Here is a 7,595-nt window from a genome sequence, read left to right as displayed (position 1 = left end):
TAAGTAAATTATTTGAAAAACTTATTTCATTAAGATAAGAAAGAACAATGTTGAACATGATCTTAACTTTCAAAGAGTACTAGTGATCAGTCATTTATTTATAGAAACTCAAATATTGTATCAACTACTATTCTTCGAACTATAATAAGACATTTTTTTAACCTTTCTCTATATAGTTAAGAACTGAGACAAATGGTTCCTGTTGAATTTCCTTCTTACAGATGGTTCCTGCTGAATTTCCTACTAAAAAAAAATTTGAGAATCCAAAGAATATCTCTACGCTCTAGAGCAGAACGCTTGGCAACCGAGGACTCAACTTGAAGTGCATCTTTAGTGGAGGCCCCTTTACCCAATGTAAATTATTATTTGATTGCTCAAGGACATCATTACTATGTGTGTCATTGGAAACTATCTCACCCTAATGAAGCTCTGGTAGGATAGATGCAGGGTCCTCACATTGCCTTAATCGCACAATCTAGAATCAATTCAAAGATTTTTATACTTACCCAGATACCGAAGGTGCTATAGGAGAATGTTCGTCCAACAAGGCCCTAGCTTCCTCTTCGTCCCAACCAGAAACAACATATGAAGCCCCTGCTTCCTCCCAACTAGTACTAGGCTTAGCATCAGAGCCATGAGTCTCTTCGAAGAGAGAAGCCCATGTCCGTGTCGTAAGAAGGGTAAATTCAGCTCCAACTGCTGATGCTTCGTTAAAGAACTCAGCAGAAGCACCGTCGTTTGAAGTTAACTTTGGTCTGTCTGGTTTGGCGTTCTTCCTTCTTGGATTCTTTGAAGGAATCACTGCTTTTGCTACTACTCGAACTTCGTTTCAGAGGAGGAGCAGTTGAGTAGGAGGCATGGATTGTGTTTCTTTGTTTCAGTAGTTCATCAATCTATATAAGTAAGTAAATACGTAATGATCAAGTAAAAATGTAGTTGCTCCAGTTCAATAGTCAATGATGTGGAAGAATTCATAAGACTAAGAAATCCAAGACGAAGAGTGAAGGTAAACTCACAGCTTGCATTTCCTGGGCATATCTACTGGTCATCTCTGTGAATTGTGCCAACACCTGCTATGCAGAACAAATGTGAGAATGAACTTATCTATACAGGATAGAAGGAGTGCCTACGCAAAAAATTTAACCTCTATATACTTTCGGTTTCAAACTTGGATAGTTCCACCCTTTTAGTCAAGATTCGAGCTTCCACGATACGAAGTTTATCTTTTTCTTTTGAAAAAGGTCCAAAGACAAAGAACTTCTATTACGTAGCTTGCACTTTTAAAGAAGTTGTCACCTGCGATAATAAGGACCGAAGATTTCAGATACCATTCAAAAGATTAAGAAAACGGCCGAAGGCTAAGAATCTGTATTAATCGCTTTCAATCCAAAAGTACCATTTCCCAAAGATCAAGTAAGCGTAACCGACCATAAACAGAAAATACATGGGTGCCTGCTTTTAGCTCTCGATATTTCACATGGCTGAAATCCATCCAATTTTTAAGGAAAAGATATTAGGATCTTTTTGTTGCTGCCACCGAATTGACTGCTTGATCCAACCGGTAAACAGGAAAACCAAGAAAATACATCCCAGCTGAGGTACATTTTCCTATTTTTGCGCTCTCCTCCTGCAATGCCAGGCTTAATCCACCGTTATCCTCCGGTTCAAAATACAATAGCTTAAACTTGCTCTTGTCCGATGATTGGACTCGACAGACAAGGCCTGCTTGTGCTTCTTGTTCGGTTATGTCGACAGAATAAAAGTGAGCACACTGTTTCTCAACCTTCTTAGAACAAGATTGTCCCAGCTGAAGTGGATGAACAGCATGTCTTGTGACTCAAAATTAGCAAGGAATACCAAATGACTTGAGTAAATAAAGAAAGTAAGGTAAAGACTAGAACACAGTATAAGATGGGTTGCGAAAATTTGAAAACATGCAACTTAACACAACATATGACCTTCAATAGACTGGAACGGTGGAAGATGTCTTGTAAAGTAAAACTTAGATAGGTGGAATATACTGAATTAAAGACCACATGAGGAGAAATCACATCATTCAATCATAGAGAAATTTGATAACAAGTAAAACTTGCCTTTTTCTCAAGTTAGACAAATTGTTTTCAAAAAGATCCTCGCGATCTCTAGGACGTTCAATAGCCTTGAAATCGTCATCCTCAAACATGGATATTGCTTTGCTAGATAATAATGAAACAATTCATATATAGAGCGTTAGAAGTGACATTACATTTAAATAGTACTCGCTTATACCGTCTCAAAATACTTAATAACAAAGATGAAATACGTTGAAAGGTTTCAATTTTATAGCAAACTTTACTATCAACACGAAAAATCGAGTGCTACTTAAGAGAGAAGACAAACCTCCATCTTGTAGACGATGTTAGTTCTTTGGACTCCTGTCAAGCAAAAGTATCAATTAGTTTCCTATCTTATTGTTGAAAATAATAGATTTGGGAGTACTATCCGTCTTACTTCTAGCATTTTCGTGAATTCTTCTCGAGTTTTTTTTTTTTTTTGTTTAATCGTCTTTCCTCGGCTTCTGTTTTTTCCTTTGACCCAAGTACTAAAATACAAAAAGTACAAGTAATTACGATATCACCGATGACGAGAAACAAAGAGAAGCGTGAGAAGAAAAAAAAAAATGAAGAACCATCATTGTGAAGGCTTACCTCATTAAACGCTTTGCTTTTTTCTCCAAGTGTTCTCAAAGCCGCATATCTTTTGTCATTAATTTTTTTTACAAAATCTTTGAACAACAAAGATCATTTTAATTTGGTGGACAAAATTTGATGACCCAGCCATAATTTTCGTATGAAGTTCTCTTGCTACAATGTAATATGATCCGCAAGTGTAGGTGCAAGTCATCTCAACTGCAGTTTTTCCCGATGGCGCCACCCGGTACCTCTTTGGCGAAAACACAATAAGAATCTCGGTGGTAACTTCACTTCAAGAAACACGAATCATACCGTAAAGCCTTGTGGTGGGCTGCTGCTGCAGATGCCTTTGCTTGGGCTTCTCAACCACAATGGCTTGTGTAGTAAGAACCATCCCTCGCCACGAAAGTGCGTGATTCGCAAAGCACACCTTGTCACCTTTCTTCGGGTCAATTACCCTGCACTGAATTAAGTTCTCGTGACTTATCCGTCATTGCATTATATCCAATCTCCCATTCTCCCGCTTTTTTTTTCTCAACAACTACCTCTCCTTCAACGCATTGTGGGCTATTAAAGATGCGGGGAGCTACAAGTGTCTTTTGCACAATGTGCGCACCTAGCCGTTCATCAAAGATCATCAAATTTTTCCTTAATTGCAGGAACAAACATTGATAGGTGAACCAATGCAGCACCACCACCGTGAACGATCCCTTCCTCTATGGCAAAGAAAAGTTGCATTCTTTGCATCCTCAATCCGAGCTTACGATCCTCAAGCTCGGTTTCAGAGCAAACACCCACCTTTATAACTGCAACTCCACCGACAACTTGACAATTCTCTCGCCGACTTCTCAGAATCATACACGTAAATGCATCCCGGACAACTCCCTTTTATCCGAGCTATTCTAGCGTGGATCTCATCTTTTGACGCAAAGATTCCGCAATTATTGTGGTTGAATCCTTGCCGATGGTCACCTTTCTCGCAATTCCAAGCTGCTCAACTTCAGTATTTTCTATCATCAAGCCCGGATCAATCGGCTTGGAACTCAGCTCTGTTAGAATGGCAATATCTTGAAGAAGAGCCTTTCGCCTCACCAAAAACCACGGTGCTTTTATTGCAGGCTACATTGACGATACCGGAAGCTTGTTCATAACAAGGATAGCCAAAGCCTCCCCGGTGACATCTTCTTCAAGAATAATAAGTAGTGGAGATCGCGAATTGGGTTGTCTTCTCCAACAAAGGAATTATATCTTTTATCGATGAAATCTTTTGATCCGTCACCAAAACCTTTGCATTTTCAAACTCAAAGAATCAACTTCTCGGATTTGTCACAAATTGTGGGAGATATACCCTCTGTCAATCTCCATTCCTTCTTCGACATCAACTGTTGTCTCAAAGGATGATGAAGACTCAATAGACAAAACACCATCAGCCCTAACCTTATCAATAGCATCGGCAATCATGATACCAATATCCTCACCATTTCCAGCCAGAGATAGTGGCAAAGAAGCTTTTACGCCATCACGACCTTCGATGGACCTTGATTTCTTCTCTAGCTCGCCACTAGACCCTGTGATAGTCTTATCAATTCCTTTCTTAATCGAGACGGATTTGCACCAGATGTAACACTCAACAACCCTAATTTAATGATTTCGTGCAAGAACAGATCTTTGTCGTTGTCCCATCACCGCCAGAGTCATTTGTTTTACTTGCAACCTTTTGTCGAAGAAGTAGTTGTGTTACATACAATGCTAAAAAACTACCAATAATACATATAGCATACATGTTGAACACAATAACTAAATTTTAAAGTTCGATCATAATGCACAAAGCCAAAACACCAAGCAAATCAAATCATTATTATGCTCATAATCGCTATGCCTCATCGGCTCATCCTACTATAGTGAGAAACACTAACATTAGTTCAGAAAATATATAGTGTTCAGATTGATCATCGATTGCTTTCATGATCATAAACTATAATGAGTAGAAAAGTTAAAAAGGGCAACACACAAGAGCATGATCTAGGAGCAAAGTTGGTATATATCCGAGATGCCCAACAAGATTACCGTAAAAAATGTGAATCGTTATGATGACAAGTGCTCACCCTAATTAGAGGGTGACAACCGACAACCTGTAAGATGGAAAATACAAATGTTACAGTGAGTCTCTCTCTCCCACAGGAAATTTTAACTCCATCAAAGTAAGTACATAAAATTGGAATTCTGTGGAACTTTTCAATAATTCCAAATTGTAAAACTCATTAAATATTAGTTTTAATCTCAATTCCTCAACAAAAACAAAGAAAAAAGTCCGGAATTATAATTTCAGTTACTATTCATAGTAAAATCTCGAAACGGAGACCTATATGTTTTTCTCTTAATCCTATATCTGCAAAAAAACTTTCAACTCTTAAACCAAGCACCGCAAAACAAGCATTTTCTTCAACTTTTTAAATGTGAAAAGAGCCATTTCTACTTTCGGATAGAATATTAATGATGGCTAATGATTTCAAGTTTCAAAGAGGGATAGCATAATCTTTGTAAGATGGTTTTCTGTTCATAAAAACGAAGGGTGGTATCTTTGATGAAATCATTTGCCCAAAGCGAAAACACTATATAATTTCTCTACAAATTTGATTACACACATCAATGCCTCCTGCATAAAACTCAAAAAAAAAAAAAAATCAAAAGAAAGGAGAAGGGCCAAAATATATGCTTAATAACAAACCACTAAGCGATCTTTGAAACAAAATAATTATGTGTAACGTTTTTTGGGAAAAGGGGAAATATAGGAGAGAAGATTTTAACAAGACAACTAGAAAATCAGAGGGTGATTTAGACATAACAAATCATGATGCCAACAAATGAGCATCTAAAGAAAGAATATCCTACCTCCCTTATGAGAGTTGCACCAAAGATTTTCCATAGGATCGCAAGTTCAATTGCCGAAAGCAATTGTTACCCCGCCATTCACCACTTTTGGGCTACCATATTCATCCAACACAACATTCCTTCCTTCAAAATATACAAGAAAGATAGCGTAAACAAGAATTTTGAGACCAATGAATGGTATTACTAAAAGAAGTCAGATATCTCAGATAGAACCGAGTGGACATAGGCAAACCAAACTAAAACATTTTCTATAAGGTCCTCGTTCTCATTATATACCTCTTAAGCATATATCTATCACAAAACAGAACAATCGGATATAAATGATATACCTCTAGGACCAAGGGTAACACCAACGGCATCAGCAAGCTTATCAATTCCAAACAAGAGTTGTCCTTGAAGCCCGACCAAAAGCAATTTCCTTAGCATTTGCACGCATAACAAACCCTGGTTGCTTTTCTCGAAGTAAATGGTCTACAATTGAGCTTCTGCCTCTGATTTGTCCTATTACTAAGGCTTCCCTGAGTTGGGAATTGGAGGATGGATGAAGTGGTGAGGGCATTAGCAGACGCCATCTTCTTCTTTTTTTTAACAAAAGCAAATCAAGTTGAGGCAGGACGACCAGAACCTCCTCAGATCCAATTTGTTTTAACAAGGAATGAATAGCTAATGGAAAAACTGCAAATCAGTTTATAAAGGTTAGGCACTAACTTATTTATACATGAATTTTCAAAAATCTGACTAGTTTTGAACACTATATAATCTCCTAGCTTAATCTAAGATAATTTTAGTACCTGAAAACCCAGAAGAGTTGTTAAACTGCTGTGGAGTTGAAATGGGTAGTAGAACTTGAATTGTTTCTGAGTCATTGGTGCGAGAGGTGAAGAGGGCAAAATACACGGATAGTGGAGAGCGAGATAGCTGGATTAAAAATACACGAAGAGATATATAGTGGAGATCGAGCGAGATCTTTAGCGAGATAGTTGGGATTAAAAATAAACGAAGAGATAGCAGAGAGCGAGATACTTGGGATTAGAATGGCAGTTGCCATTATCGTGGAGTTCGTGGAATGATATTCCCCGATCGAGATAGAGAATACCTTGTAAATGGGAGTTCAATTTTTTTGGACTTCTATTTTTTTGGGATTTCTGTTTTCTTTAATTTATTCTGAGATATTTGGTATAATAGCTATTATATCATTTTAGTGCCGAGATATTTGATATAATAGCTATTATATCATTTTAGTGCAGAGATATTTGGTTTAATATCAATTATATCAGTTTTAGAATGGTGAGATAAATGAAATTTCCTATTATATCCGTTCCACAATGGTGAGATAAATGAAATTTCCTATTATATCAGTTCCTATCCACCAGTGGTAAAATCCATATATTTTATCTCGGTTAAGTAAGAGGCGAGATAATAGATTTATACTCAGAGTTAGTACCTAAATTACAGGACATATTATCTCATTTACAGGACTTATTATCTCTCTTATCAGCAGAACCGAGATAAGGCTAATTTTAGAACCGAGATAAAAACCCTTTTTTTTAGTAGTGCAAGTGATGGTTTTAATTTGGTGCCACCTCGCAATATAGAAAACACGTACCAATTCAAACCAGGTGGTTTGAATTGAAATTAGCTAAAGGACAAAACCTTAATAAGGTAAAAGACAAAATTAAAACAGATAAAAACAAAACTTTGATTCTCAAAGTTTTGAACGTTTCAATTAGCATAAGGCTAAAACTCAATTGAATCCTTCACGGGACATCAGCCTATATATATGACGGGGTAGCCTTCATATATTTTCCTTCAGCATTTTATGCTCGAGCTTCCGCTTAGCAGTAGTTAGTTTTAATTTAGCACTTACATTCCGTCATTTTCATTCCAGCAAGCTTAAATACTGTAAGTCATTTTACCCTTAATAACAGTCATTTCTTTTCTAGTTTGATTCCTGTCCTGCATTTATTTACTTAATGTCTACAGCAAGTTTTATTATTCCTTCAATGACCATGAGCTAATCCCCCCCCCCCC

The 7,595-nt window shown here is 37.2% G+C and overlaps 2 pseudogenes; both read right to left on the bottom strand.

Annotated features, from left to right (window-relative positions):
• Window positions 1-561: 561 nt before the first annotated feature.
• Window positions 562-2,182, bottom strand: LOC147524494 (chaperone protein dnaJ 16-like; annotated as a pseudogene).
• Window positions 2,183-2,978: 796 nt separating this feature from the next.
• LOC147524493 (ruBisCO large subunit-binding protein subunit alpha-like) lies at window positions 2,979-6,606 on the bottom strand (annotated as a pseudogene).
• Between the last annotated feature and the right edge of the window lie 989 nt (window positions 6,607-7,595).

This window comes from Coptis chinensis, chromosome 1 (genome assembly GCF_015680905.1).
Source record: "Coptis chinensis isolate HL-2020 chromosome 1, ASM1568090v1, whole genome shotgun sequence".
Classification (NCBI taxonomy): domain Eukaryota; kingdom Viridiplantae; phylum Streptophyta; class Magnoliopsida; order Ranunculales; family Ranunculaceae; genus Coptis; species Coptis chinensis.
Note: the sequence above shows the minus strand (reverse complement) of the source record. Positions and strands in the feature narration are given on the sequence as shown.